Genomic DNA, 14,871 nt, shown 5'->3' with positions numbered 1-14,871 from the left:
AACGGCTCTGACGCAGAAATCTGTGACTCAAAAAAAGAGAATCTAAATCACCACACTCTTATTCCCTTCCTTGTTGTTCAACTGGGTCCCCCAAAGGAACAGAAAAGAATATGAGGGGAGAGTATTTGGCATGGCAGTCCTCACATTTGAGACTGCCTGATGGTGAATGCTGTGGAATGACTTTGTTCTCTGTTTTTGGTCATAAACACACTAATCCTTGTAAAGCTATGAATGCCTTGATTCTTTGTGGGGGGAAAAATTGACCCTCCAAAGCTAGGGGCATAGAAGTGCAACAGAGGGTTCTTAGGCAAAAATTATGTTATTGTGTTACTTGCCAATGCAGTGATTCTTTGAGATTTCCAGTGGTACCCTGACAAATGTGGCTTGCTCCACAGCGCCCCCTAACGGGCCCCCACAGCTGCCCATCTTAGAAGGCCGCAGAGCTCCCTGAGAGAGAAAGAGAGGAAGAGAGAAAGAGAGGGAACAAACCATCTCAGCCAAAGACCCGCCCTTCCCAGTGGAAAGGATGAAGGAGCCTGGGGCCCTCAGTCTGGGCCCTGCTCACCCCTTCCCCTGGGTGGCCTCCGCGGCCCCTCCCACCCTCCCCCTCCCTTCCCACACCTCCTGGATGACATTTGATTGGGACCAAGAACAAACCAAACCTGGGTTTGAGGTTTGGGTGGGATGGTTGGCTTGGTTTCATTTCCTCAGAGGGAGGCAGATGAGGGTTGCGGCCAGTGGGAAGGAACTCGAGTCCAGCTGTCTGTAGGCAGGAGAGAATGGGCCAAGGATGGGATAGCGATGGAATGAGAAGGGAAGGAGGGAGACCGCTGCCTAAGGAGGACAAGAGCAGGAGAGCCCTGCTGCTGGTGGGCTCACGTCGGCCACTGGAGCAATGTGGAGGAGCTCTGCCAAGGGCATGTCAAGGTGAGGCTGTGGATTTTTCCCTGCCCCTAAAATAAGTTCCTCCCTTGCTCCACTGCATCCAAATGTCACAGGCCTGAGCATAAGTGAATGATTGCTCTCCCCACACCAGCTTTTTGCATACAAGAATAGTAACAACACCCAACCCTCTCATCTGTTCTCTGCTGTGTGTATACCTTTCCACTATGCACTGGCAGGCAGGTGGCTGTGACCCAGAGGAGGGGCTGCTGTCACACAAGGCTGAGAAGGAATGGGTCCCAGCGACCCAAGTAGGGGACACCCAGCCTGTGCCTTCCAGAGGGGGAAGCATAACCAGAACGTGGATCCAGAAATCCCCGTCCAGAGTGGCTGGCACTGGGCAGAACCCCAGCTCTCCAGCAAAGCTGGTGTAACAAAGAGCATGGCTTGAGCCTGACGCGCCTAGGCTAGTGTGACCTCCGATAAGGCACATAAACTCTTGGAGCTTCGTTTCCCGTCCATAGAATATCAGGAGTGTGGGGAGGATTATGTGATATGGCGCATGTGAAGTTGATGGAATGAAAGACTGTTAGTAAATGTTTAGCATCCAAAAGGAATTGGAATGGAAATGGAACAATTTGCGGTAGAGGAGTTAGTCAAAGGCTCCTTTTCAGACTCTCTCCGCATCTTAATCAGGCTAGCCTCCTTCCGGCTCTCTGTTCTGCTCCACTTATAGGTGAGAGGAAGCCGGCCCTGTGCCTGATACAGAAGGAGAAAAACGGCCTGCTCCCTTCTGCTGAACTCTGAACACCTTTGTGCTCCTGCAAAGAGAGAGATTAGGAAATAACACACAGGAGGTAACCGAGCGTGCTAGGGCTAGGCCCAGTACTGCCCCTTTGCTTGCGGATCTGCTTTAATCCCCACGACAGGATGAAATCGGTTATAACCATTCCTATTTTCACCTTACAGATGGAGACCCTGATAATTAGAGGCAAAGCAGCCTGCTCCAGGGCCCAAGCTCCGCAACAGGATGCTGAAGGAGGAGGGAGGGGTAAAAAAAGTTCTGCAGTGCTCCGTGGTTGTTCTAGGTGGAAAAAGTAGGATTCGAGATCAAGAAAAATCAACTCTGCCTCCCTCCTCCCATCGGCACCTTTTCCGACTTGAGGCCAGGCAGTATCTCCTACCGGAGGCCTCATTTTCCAACATGGGGGGAAGCTGAGGACAGACCGGGAGGGCTGGGGGCGGTTGGAGCAGTCAGTGTCAGGAACTGGGAGAGAAGGGACCACGGGGAGAGGGTCTTCCAGACTCCAGTGCACTGCCCCCACCTTGGACGGCTACTCCAACCTCTGGAGCTGGTGAACCAGGGCTTGGAATGGACCAGAGGGTAACATGAGCTGGGAAATCTCCAGGGAGCCAGCAGGGGCAGAGCCACACAGGAAAGGAGGGACCCTGCCACGGCAACAGAGCCATTGAATAGCCCAGGGACAGGAGCAGCCATGGGCTTGGGGGCTGTGACAGGCAGGCAGGGATGGAAACTTGCAAAGCAAAGACCCCAGCGTCACTTCTCAGAGTCTGACCCAATGAGCTGAGGCAGGGAGTTTTTCTAAAACAAGTTAGCGTTTAGAACTCAAAGATGATGGCGCAGATGGAGTGGCAGCCACTTCTAAGGAGATCCCCAGCCTCCTCTCTGGTTTGTCCGCCTGACATGTGCCTGGCAATTTGGAAGCCACAACATCGAAGGTGACTGGTCTGCTGTGTGCACCGGGTTGGGGGAGGCAGCCAGCTGGGCTCTTAGCTCACTTGTTCTCTGCTTGCCATTGGCTCTACTTGGCCAGTTTGCCTCATGATACCCCAGAACCCCAGGAGTAATTAACCCTGAAGAAGCCAAGTCTTTGATCTTTTTTTAGAAAGTGAAAATGTATGAAATGATGCTTCAACAAACAAAACAATAATTTAAATGCTTATACTTTCGGGGTCCTTGTGGCTCAGTCAGTTGATCATCTGTCTCCTGATTTGGGTTCAGGTCCTGATCTCAGGGTCGTGGGATCAAGCTCAGCAACTAGCTCCAAGCTCAGCACAGAGTAGGCTTGAGACTCTCTCTCTCTCTCTCTCTTTCTCTCTCTGCTCCTCCCCCCACTTGTTCGCTCTCTATCTCCATCTCTTTAAAGAGCCAAAGGCAGATGCTCAAATGATTGAGTCACCCAGGTGCCCCAGTAAATAAAATCTTTAAAAATAAATAAGTGCTTATACCTTTTTCTTTTTAAATGCTTGTACCTTGCAAAATTGTATTTGAAAGTTGACTGTGCTTAGGTGAAATGGGTATGGCATGACGGAGTTTAGAAAGCTTTAACAAGCTCTAGAAAAACTTCAAAGATGTCACAGAATGAGCAAAACTCTCAGCTAAGGAAACAGTTTTTTTCCTGTGACTTTGATATCTAAATCAGTACCTCAAATCTTGGACCCGCAGTCTACAGGGACTGCCTAGATAGTATCAAATGTTCCCCGTGCTCTGCAATCCTTTCTTTTCTTCTCTCTCCTGCACACCCCTTTCGTGGGTTTATAGGCTAAGCCTCTATCTCTCCTCCCCCCCCCCTTTGCCTGAGCAAGCAGACCCTTCCTTCTAGGGGCCCCCCCGAGCTACAGACGAGAGTGACTTTCCTCTGGCATAGAGATGAGCCTGGAGTCTCCCCCCAGCCCCATAAATCACTACTGTCAGCTCCGTCTCCCTTTCATCAGGGAACTTCTAGAGGCTCAAAAACCTTGCGTGGCCCCTCATTGTCCTCAGCATAAAAAGCCCACAGCGTGTACTTTTTTTGGCAGTCCTAACTCTTGCGATCTGTGTTCCTTGATTGTCCCACGCGAGTGAGTGGGTGCAGTGGACACTAGAAAGTCATTGCTCCTCCGGGAACCTTTTCCCGACTCCTCTCCCCGCGCGGCTCGGGAACCCATGTGCCCCGCGCTCGCGGCCCCCGGGCTCTCATTGCCTGGATCCCGGTTGTCTGTGCCCCAGCCGGACTGCAGGCTGCAAGGGGCAGGGGTGGTGGCTGCCTCGTTGTCTGGGGTGTCGCGGACCCCGGCGCCCCATAATCGCGATAGGCGACCGGAGAGAACGGAGGTGGGGGTGCGGGGAGTGTCGCCGCCACTTCCGTGCCCGCGTCTGAGGGGCTGAGCCGCCGCCGAGCGCAGCGCGCCGATTGCTGTCCGGCGGAGCTGGAGACTGCCGCGCCGCTGGGTCTCCAGCAAAGAAAGGGTTAAGCCGCCAGACCCCCACCCCCCCAACCCAACGGCGAGGGGAAGAGTCCGGCAGAAGGTCCTGTTTACGGGAGCCGCTCGGGTCCGCTCGGCCCTGGGAGAGGCGTTGCCGTGGCAACGGGCCGGGCGCCCGCCAGCTGTGGATGAGCTCACTGGAGCGGCGGCGGGCGGGGGGCGGCGGCGGCGGCGGGGCGCGCGGCCCGGCGGGGAGGACGCGGCAGCCGGCCGAGCCCGCCCTCCACTCGCCCACAGCGGCGGCCGGGCGGCGGGCACGCGAGCGGAGGGCGCGCGTCTCGCCGGGCGCGGGGAGAGGCCCGGCCGACAGCAGGGCGGAGGGCCGCGGGCCATGGCGCACCGGGCCCCCGCCGCCCGCCGCCCCCGCCCGCCCGGGCGCCCCCGAGCTGCGCCTCGGAGCCCGCGGAGCAGCGGCCCGCCGGGAGGTAGGGCCGGGCCGGGGGAGGGGGGACCGAGGAGGGGTCGCACGGGGCGGGGGTGTGGGGGGGTGTGCTGCGGACGGGGACACGCCGGGGGAAAGAGAGGAGGCGGCGGGAGCTGCCCCCGCCCGGAGCCGGGAAGCGGCTCTTTGCAGACCGAAGACCGGGTCTCGCGTGTGCGGACGTGGGGACCGAGGCACTTCGGCCCGACGTGGGGACTTGAGCAAAGTACTGGCCAGACGGCCTCTGGGGGCTCGGGACGACTTTCAGGGCCGAGAGGGGAAGCCGTTGTCCCGCGCCTCGGAAACCTGCAGAAACTGGGCAGAGCCCCGGCCCTCTGCCGGGCTGGGTCCCAGGGGGAGTGAGTGAGTGAGTGAGTGAGTGAGTGTGTGTGTGTGCGCGCAGAGAAAGAATCGAGTGGGGCTGAGCAGCCAGACACACACCCCAACTGTGGTCAGAATTTGCAGTCTTGGGAAAGCAGGATGGTAAAGATGATTAAATGATCCTATTTCTCCCACTTTTCCCCTAAGGATGGAGTTGGGAGCAGATGGAGCCCAGGGGGAGTCTCTTAACACGAGATACAGTAATGTTTAGGAGGGGTCACGGAGAACTGGATTCAAACCCCTGAGGAGAGAGCCAGACCTCAGCGGTGGAATCCTTTCCTGGAGGGGACCGTGTGGGGGAAGCGGGGCAGTGCACTCCGGGGCATGGCCGGGGAAAGGGAAGTGCAGGGACTGCTCTAACCAGCTGGTGCTGGGGAAGGAGCTAGCGGATTCTGGCTGGTGTGGGGATGTGCTTCAGGGACGTGACTTCTCTAATGCTTCCAAGGACTCCGGCAATAATGGCCCCAGGGTAGTAGGCTTAGAATGGGCTCTCTACTGTAATTTTTTTACTAAACTCTTGCACCCTTGGTTGGCAACATAAAAGAACAAAATACTTTCATCAAATACTGAACACACCAAATGAGTGGAGTAAAAAGTCTTTGGGGTGGGCTGCCTTGGTGGAGCAGAATTCTGTGAGAAGTTAAGGGCCAACAGTAACTGTGAGGAAGGGTAGTGAAAAGTCTGGCAGAGGAGGATGGCCTTCAGTCCTTTTATCAGAACGATTTGAAGCCTCCCTGGGTTGTGTAATCATTCACTTAACAGCTCTGTGCTACGCATTAGGAACAAACACAGTGATGAATAAGATATCTCTCTTCCTTCCAGAACTGACCATCCATCCTAGTTGGGTAGTCAGAAAATTAAAACCAGGGAGCCTGGCTGGCTCGGTTGGTAGAGCATGGGATTCTTGATCTTGGAGTTGTGAGTTCAAGCTCCACGTTGGGTATAGAGATTACTTAAAAATAAAGCCTTAAAAAAAAAAATTCAAACCAGGCTGGCCTGGCTATGAGTACTGCATGCTAGGGGAGCCCAGGGCAGGGCCACGAGCTCAGGGGAGGCCCACAGACGAGGTAATGCTGGGACTGAGCCCTGAAAACCTCTTTACTGGGAGAACAAAGCAGGGAAGTTTGTTCCAGCCTGAGGGAACAGAAAATGCAAAGTCACTAGAGGGGGGAGGGGAAGGTAAGTGTGGGGAGAATTAACAGTGTGCCCCCAGAGGGAAGGAGGATCTTACTGAAGCTGGAGTGGTAGGTTCGGTGTGGTGTCCTAGAAAGACTGCTCTGGTTGTTGGGTGGGGGCCTGGAGGATGTGACCAAGGCCGCGCAGCGCCCCGGCCAGCGTTACTGACGCACAAATGATTGGCAATGCTGAGGTAGGATGGAAGGATCCAAGAGATAAAGGGGTAGGACCTGGTGATAGGCTCTGGTGCAGGTGAGGTAACAGACTGAAACTAAGTGCCCAAAATCTCAGGAGAAAACAAAGCAAAGCAAAAGGAATGGATATTTTGAATGGCCTGAGTTTAGCAGATTACAACACTTGGACAATGAGTTTGGCTCTCAATTTTCTGGCAGCTTAGAGACAAACAAAACTACACTGGATTGCACAGTTTTGGATTTTGGACAACAGAAAGCCTACAAATTAATCTTCAGAACAAAATTTTTCCTGGAATTAACAGGGAATTTGTCATGAGGAACTTTGTGTAAAGACTAAAGAGTGACATAGAAAAAAATCTTCATTGTTGGTGTTACAAACGATGGGAAGATAACATTCCACATGACTATCTTCCTATACCATCTTCCTGTTATGACTTGGGACTGCACTTCTGTGGGCGGCCGAGTGTCGCTCAGGCTTGTGCGCAGTCGCGGCGCAGGCAGCTAAGGCCAGAGGACTTCTGTGTGGGGGAGCCCATTTTCTCAAGTGGAGGAAGAGGTGACACCAGCTTTGATGACTGCAGAGAGCAGGGCTCGCCGGGTGCCCACCGTGTCGGGAAGGAAGCAAGTCATGGTATGGTCCACGGCCCGGTGGGCTGAGGCTCCGGTCTGGTGAAGGGTCTGCTGGGGCAAGTGTGCGTCTGGAAATCCCGACCAAAGGAAAGTGGCCAGTGAGCAGCATTTGAGGATTCCCGTTCAGATGGGCAAATCATTTCCCCCACCATGGTCCAGGTCCTCAGACCTGATGTTAAGCCTGCTTCTTGGCGGTAGGGAAAGGGTGGGACTCAGGAGACCAGAGATTCACTCCGAGTGCGCTTGCGGCCAGGGAGGGTGGGAATCTTGTTTGCCGCAACACAAGGAATGTCACAGAAGAACAGGGCGTATGAGCCCAGAGCCCAGAGCCGAGTGGAGCTGGGGAGTTCAACAGAGTCAGTCACCAGTCTCCTGGCTGGGCCCTTCCCTCTGCTTTCTGCAGAAAGGACGGGACCTGCAGAATCTATGTCAGTGTATTGCTTCTGTTGCAACCGTTCCTTGCTAATTTTAGATGTCTTAAATTAGCATTGAGTCGGTATGAGATTCTACGCCCCAACCCTCCATCACGTTCCTTAACATTTTTTTTTAAAGATTTTATTTTTATTTATTTGACAGAGAGAGAGTGAGAGAGCACAAGTAGGGGGAGCAGCAGAAGAAGAGGGAGAAGCAGGCTCCTTGCCAAGCAGGGAGCCCAATGCGGGGCTCGATCCCTGGACCCCGAGATCATGACCTGAGCCAAAGGCAGTCACTTAACTGACTGAGCCACGCAGGCGCCTCGTTTCTTAACATTTTTAACTCAGGATGCACATTAAATGTCCTGGGGGAGCATTTTTTAAACAATAGATGCCTGCACCCCACCCTAGATGGATTAAACAAAAATCTCTGAGAATGGGCTCGGGGCATCAGGATTTTTGAAAGGTCACAGTTGATTTTAAGGTACAGCCAGAGGTCAGAGCGGCTGCTTTAACAGTCACATAAAGGGTTCATCATAGCGGGGGACAGAAACCTCAGATTCCAAAAGCAAGGACCCCATAAAATTTAAAATTAGGAAGCCTGTTACTCATTACGAAATCAGATGGCTGATCAGCCTTCCAGATCAGGATTTAAAGTCAGCTTGAACAGATACAGTGACAGAGACATTCCCGTGAAGCTTCATATATATGTGAAGTATTTTTTAAAAACAGAAATTATAGAAAGCATAATCACAAGAAAATAGAAAACATAATCACAAGGCTTCTGCAGTAAGATCTGTATAATCCAATTGTATGCAGTGCTGCACGTTAGCCTGAACTGAAAAGCTTTGGCACCTTTTTCTCTTTGCCTGGAACCCACTTAAGTCTACTTTTCTTGAGTGCCAAGCCTCTGAGTTCTGGGTTCTTTCTACTTGCCTCCTGATATTCAAGTGTATTTGTTTTCTGACCCATGTCTTCTGAATTGGAAAAAAAGCTAAGAGAATTAGTTTGCAATTGAACATCCATAAAGGCTCAATCAAAAGGAATGAATCTCGAAGGGTTGAATTCCACATCTCTGACAGGATAATAGGGGAAAATTTTGAGGCTTGATGACTTTCCCAACAACACTCAAATACATCTTGCAGGCATTCATTTCTTTAGCTGTGGGCAAAGTTGACTCAGCTTCCTTTACTCTCTCTGGAGCCCCAGTCCCTTCTTTTTTGCTTCCTGAGGGCCCATGGAATGTCTCACAGGTACTCATGAGTGACCAAGGTTAGGTCATGCCCAGTCTCCTGTGTCCAGGCATGGACCCTTCTTCCTCTACAGAGCCAGATGGCCTCCACGGGTACCCTAGGCTCTATTTATTTATTTATTTATTTATAAAGATTTTATTTATTGGTCAGAGAAAGAGCACACAAGCAGGGGGAGTGGCAGGCAGAGCGAGAGACAGGCAAGGAGCTGTATGCAGCACTCAATCCCAGGACCCTGGGATCATGACCTGAGCTGAAGACAGATGCTTAACCGACTGAGCCACCCAGGCATTGCACCCCAGGCCCTCTTTAACCACCCCCCACACTGGCTACCCAACAGAAGGATTGACAGGCACACCTGCTCCTTTAATTATAGGAGGCAAGTCAGTGCCTGGAACTGAGGCGAGTGATTACCTCAGTTTTCTACATTTGATGTCCAAAGACAGAATATGTTGAGAAGCCAGAGTCAGACCATCTTTTACCCTTGTGTTGAGATCATTGTCTGATCTGAGCAAAAATGAATTGTCAACTCTCAGCTTGCCTAGAAGTTAAGCCCTTTGCCATGTGCAGCCCAGAAGGACTTTGTCGTTGGCTTCCCTTTGACACATCCATCCTTGGCCTGCAGTCGACTGGAAGAGAGGTGAGCCCCAGACCCCCCTTTTCTAACAGGCTCAGCTGCCAAAAACTGTTATCTTTTTCCCCTGGCCTTAGGGAAGGAAGGGGTGAGTCACCTTTGTGGCAAGCTCAGAGAAGAGGTTAGCTTCCCTCAGTAGTGGGGAACCAAGAGGTTCCATGCTCCCCTTCAGAAGGAAATGAGAGCAGGATCAAGCTGGAGAGTGGGGTCAGGACAGGAAGTTGTGACCGTGACCATCCTTCCATGGTACCCAGGGCCGCGTGTCTTATCAGCAGGGCTTGTCAGACCAGCTCAGACACAGTATCAAGTGCATTTCCTTTGGTGGTTTTGTTTTCTTAAAAAGTGTACTTTAAAATTATAACATTGCTTTTATATACATCCTTGTATATATACGTATATCTTTCTGTGTAAACTGTGACAGTTCTGCTTGTTGGAAAACATTTAAGCAATCCGTAAAAAGTATAAAACGAAAAATGAAAGTTTACCCCACGCTATCTCCCTCCTCGGAGGCAATCACTGTTTGGTATATATCCCAAATCCCTCCTAGACTTTTCTTTCCTTTGCATGCAGTATGTTTGCTCACAGAAATGGGTGCGTGCTGCCAGAATTGAACAGCAGTTGGTGAGAATAATTCCACGTGGGACATACAGAGTCCCGTCCTCCCCCGACGCGCCTGGTGTTCCTCTGTGTGGATCTCCTTCATTTGTTGAACGCATCACCTGCTGATGAGCCCTGGGTTGTTTCTGAGTTTAGCCACTACAGTCTCTGGCCCTTGTTGCAATATTCTGTAAGATGAATTCCTAGAAGTGTAATTGCTAGATTAAAATAGATTTCATTTTTTTTTAAAGATTTTATTTATTTATTTGTCAGAGAGAGAGACAGCCAGCGAGAGAGGGAACACAAGCAGGGAGAGTGGGAGAGGAAGAAGCAGGCTTCCAACGGAGGAGCCTGACGTGGGGCTCGATCCTAGAAATCTGGGATCACGGCCTGAGCCTAAGGCAGACGCTTAACCGCTGTGCCACCCAGGCGCCCCTAAAATAGATTTCAAAGCCAAATGCATATTGAATATTTTTGGGCCCAGTGATGGACATTTCAAAAATGAGATTCCGATACTCAGTCTTAAAAAAAAAATTGTAAAATACATTCCCTCTCTCTCCCTTACCCCAAGGTTCCCACCCCAGCTCCCCACTGAATTTACTGTGAGTTTCTATTTAAGCTAATCTGAAAATTAAAATGCACAGTGTGGTACATTCATAAAAGGAATCTACTATTTTGAGTTTTATTAAATTAAAATAGGCAACATATTAAAATTAGAATTTCTGAGAAGTTTTTTATGTTTTATGGGTTGTTATCCAACAAACTGACTTAATTTTGTCTCTGGCTGCTGGTTTCGTGTTCCTATGACCTTGATCCCACATAACCACCATTCCACATTTTGTGTAGGCGGAAACGTGGGATGGGTGGAGTAGGTTACACACAAGAGTCAACCCAGTGCAATAATCCATAGTGCCTCCCCTTTCTCCCTCATACTTCCTCACTTCACAGAAAGGAAGATGTCATAAGGTTGCATTTGACTTAGCCCCAAGCTCTCTGCAAATCCACTGTGGATCATGGATAGGGCAACCATATATACAAATTGGGACACTTTGAAAGTAAAAAGGGAGCCTTTTTTTCCCCCAAGGATTTTATTTATTTATTTGATGGAGAGAGCACAAGCAGGGGGAGCCTATGCAGAGGTAGAGGAAGAAGCAGGCTCCCCGCCGAGCAAGGAGCCCGATGTGGGGCTCCATCCCAGGACCTTGGGATCATGACCTGAGCCGAAGGCAGACACCCAACCCACTGAGCCACCCAGGCACCCCAAAAAGGGATTGAGTGGTCTACAACACGCCTACCCTGGGACTGTCCTTGGAAACTGCATCTTGTCACCGCCCTGGGAAAGGGTGAGAGTTGGCTGTGTCAGTTCCTTCTCCCTGCTGGTGCCGGGGCATTGACGTAAAGAGACATGAGTTTGTACCATCCCTCTGCCCACCCCCCAGCCTTTGTAGCCCCCCTAGAGCAGGGGAAGGAGGAGAGGTCAGGTGCTACATGGAACTTCTCACTGAAAGAGTCAGAGGAGGGGCACCTGGGAGTCTCAGTCGGTTGGGCTTAATACCACTTAATACTCTTGAGTTGCAGGAGAGAGTGGTTTGGATTTGGAAAGAAGTGTGTGGTCATCCAACCCCAAGTAAAACTCCCCAGCATCTTGTGGCCACTGTCATCCTTTCCATCTGGTCCATGTCCTCGTCTGTGTTGGTGACAGTCAACAAATATGCGCAAGCTCCCAGGACATCAAAGAGGGACCAGTGCTCTCTGTTTACCCTCCAGATGAACCGATGCATCTAATGGGGTGAAAAAATGTCAGAGAAGAGTGAGCTCCTTGGTGCCTCCCCAAACCATGAGACTTGGAGGTCCCAGGACTGCCAAGCGGGGGCCAAGAAGGGCTCTCCTCTCCCCTGAACACAGGACAGCCAAGATCCCTAGCCTGGGGCAGAGAGAAGAGAGCTGGGGAAAGGGTCAGAGAGGCAGTTTCTGATCCCCACGGCTCCAGGTTCAGGCTGCCAGCTGCCTGGAGGAAAAGAGGAGGAGGATGCTTTCAGGATGGGGAGACGGAGCAGCTGGAAAAGCCCCTGAGGCAGGTCCACTGGCTCCTCCCCAAGGCCCTGAAATCTGGCTTCCTTCCATAACCAGCTGCTGAGACCTTATCCTCAGTTACTAATGATGCACCCAGGGGCCCTCTCACCGTTCTTTAGTTCCCTAATGTATGTGACCCCTCCCCCACCCCAACCCAGGTCCAGGTCAATGTCGAACCACTGTGCACTGGTACTTCAGTCCACTTGTCAGAGTGCTGACTGCTTCTGAACTGCTGAGCTCCCAGTGTCCCACATTCCCCGGAACCCCAACCTCCCCAGATACAGCCATTACAGGGTTAACAGTGAGGCCATTCTGAGGGGCTGGTGGCCCAGCCACACCTTTGGTAAGTACTCTGAACATTGCCTCCTCACCTGAGAGGCCATACTCTTTTGCTTACGCTCATGATCTTTAGAAAAGGAGATCTCGGGGCGCCTGGGTGGCACAGCGGTTAAGCGTCTGCCTTCGGCTCAGGGCGTGATCCCGGCGTTATGGGATCGAGCCCCACATCAGGCTCCTCCGCTATGAGCCTGCTTCTTCCTCTCCCACTCCCCCTGCTTGTGTTCCCTCTCTCGCTGGCTGTCTCTATCTCTGTCAACTAAATGAATAAAATCTTAAAAAAAAAAAGAAGAAAAGGAGATCTCCACTGATTCATTTTCTTTTTCTTACTGGACAAGCATTTATGCCTCGCTCGCCTCCTCAGCCTCACTCATAGTAGACCAAGTGTGGGCTAGAAACCGTAGAGCAATAAAAAGAAGCCCCAGGCCCGTGCTCCACCCTCAGACTGCAGCAGCTAGTTAGAAGGCCCAGATCAAGAAACAAAAAGAAACTGAGGCAAGCCGAGTAACGAGGGCCATAGAAGAGCACCCAGAGCCAGTGTCCTCACTCTTTTCTTTGTCGGCAAATGGCCCTTGGGGAGCTCATTTTTGTGTGCAAGGGTTCCTGGGCTCCCTCCCAGATTTACCCTTCCAGGGGGCTTCCTTCCCCAGACCCCCAAGATCTTTACCTCTGACTGCCTACTCCACAAGGTTCCTCTTGAAAGTGCCGTTGTAACCCTATCTTGTCCAAAAGACTGCGTATCTTCCTTACGTATCCTCTTCGGTTTCCTAGGGTAGCCTGTCTTAACTCCTCCTCCTTCCTTTCAGGACATGCCCAAGTGTAAGCCACCAACCCACTTCATCGTCTCCTGGCTCCCATCACACGTCCAAGGGCTTCTGTCCCCCCAGTCCGGGCGTCCCGGGCAGGAGTACACCTTCTCCTTCTTGCTCTTGCCTCGCCTGGAGCGCGTTCTCCTTCCCCAGCTATTGGAACCCAGTCTAGCCACAAGGGCCACCAGATCCGACCTCTTCTTTGAGGCGGTCTGTGACTCCTCTGACTTTCGTTGCATCCCCCTAGTTTATATTTGTTTCATAACCTTCACCACTGTCGTTCAAATTTAGTCCTTGAACCAATCTCCTGTCGTGACTTCTGTGGAATGTGTGTCAGGCGTTCCCTGGACTGCTCCTGTCTTTTTGTCTTGAACAACTGCAATCCTGTGCTGCCATTCGGTTGATTGGGTTCGTAGCTGTTATCCCTAGCTCCGAGAGGCAGGGACCAGCCCATGTATGGGTATTTCCCAAAGGCGCCCCATGCAGACTACTTACTCAGCTCTTTTGATTAATCTTATTGACTAAATTCAAATTCATCCATGTTGGCCCAAATGAGCTAAACAAAATCATAGGGGAAAGACCATTTCCCATATCTCAAAACCTAGCTAAATAAAAGTGAACACGTTCCCAGGCATTGCACAACTTCCAAGTACCTAACACCAGGCACAGATAGTAAACAAACAGAAACAGGGCCTCAGAGTTCAAGGAGCCTGAAAATGGAGGGGGAGGGGAGGGGAGTCAGGATGAGCCCTGCTGTGCTGATCAGGGTGGGCTCCTCCTACTTCCACATCCAGCACTGAAGCTGAGCATTAGCACGTCCTGGTTCCTACTGAAAAGGAAAGGGGGTCAGCTCCCCTTCCAATTTCAAAGCCAACTTGTGCAGATTACCCGGTAATAGCAGTTCCGTTTGAGAGTGGTTTATAGCTTTGCCGCACTTGCAGACGACTGAGGCCCGATCGGCAGCCCTGCAGAGGAGCTGAGGCGGTGATACTATTATTAATACAAGCTCCTGTATTATTACTCCTATTTTATTATTTGGCAGAGTTAAGCTCACTTTATTACAGAAGACATGTGTGGAGCACTTTTTATAGGACATGTGCTGTGCTGAATGCTTTACAGGTGAATGCTCATTGAATCCATGCCGCCTTCTTTCAAAGGAGGTGCGGCAATGAGCCCAGTTTTGCAGAGGAGAGAGCTAAGTCTTTGAAAAGTAACTTGCCCAAGGTCCCCCACTCAAGTGGCAGAGCTGGAGTTCGAACCTGGGTCTTTTTGCAAACTATTTGCTTTTAACCCCATTGCTCAAGGACTTTCCCAGAACGGGGAGCCATGGCAGAGCAGCCTGGGCCCCCTTCTCCCTCTCTGGTCTCGGGAGCCATGGTGCCGGCCCCGGGAAAGGGGATGCGAGATGACGTCTTCCTCTAAGATTGCTGCCTTTTGTCCAAATGTGCTGGCCGGGAGCCAAGCTGGAAAGTCTCTGCTCATGGAAAGAAAGAGAACAGAAGCCAGCAAAAGAGGGTGGGAAAGGGTTTGAGGGGGAGGAAAGGAAGAGGAGGGCAGGAATTACAGAGGGAGAGAGGAGGCGGGAAAGTGAGGAGTTTGGGGCAGCACAGCTGGAGCCAGAGGTAGGGTCAGGAGGCAAACAGAACATGGCCTTCAGGTGCATCCCTTGTGCGGTGTGAGCATCCAGCCCTGGGAGGCACAGGCCCTGGGGCTCTCCAGGTGCTCAGAGGCCAGAACAGATCTGAGGGGGGGGAGGCTGGGCTACCTCCACTCCTCCTGTGAGCTCAGATTAAAAGGAATGTCAGGAG

The 14,871-nt window shown here is 51.8% G+C and overlaps 1 protein-coding gene across 3 annotated transcripts in view; it reads left to right on the top strand.

Annotated features, from left to right (window-relative positions):
* The first annotated feature begins 4,317 nt into the window (after positions 1 to 4,317).
* DENND2A (DENN domain containing 2A) overlaps positions 4,318 to 14,871 on the top strand; it is a 100,562-nt gene continuing 90,008 nt past the window's right edge. The window contains exon 1 of one of the 3 annotated variants that reach the window (XM_048212943.2): positions 4,318 to 4,574. The gene's annotated coding sequence lies outside the window, so the exon portion shown is untranslated. Of the gene's footprint in view, positions 4,575 to 6,177; positions 6,953 to 14,871 lie in introns of those variants that run through there. The other 2 variants (XM_048212944.2, XM_048212942.2) reach the window with 2 other exon arrangements.

Source organism: Ursus arctos, unplaced genomic scaffold, assembly GCF_023065955.2.
Source record: "Ursus arctos isolate Adak ecotype North America unplaced genomic scaffold, UrsArc2.0 scaffold_3, whole genome shotgun sequence".
NCBI lineage: Eukaryota > Metazoa > Chordata > Mammalia > Carnivora > Ursidae > Ursus > Ursus arctos.
Note: the sequence above shows the minus strand (reverse complement) of the source record. Positions and strands in the feature narration are given on the sequence as shown.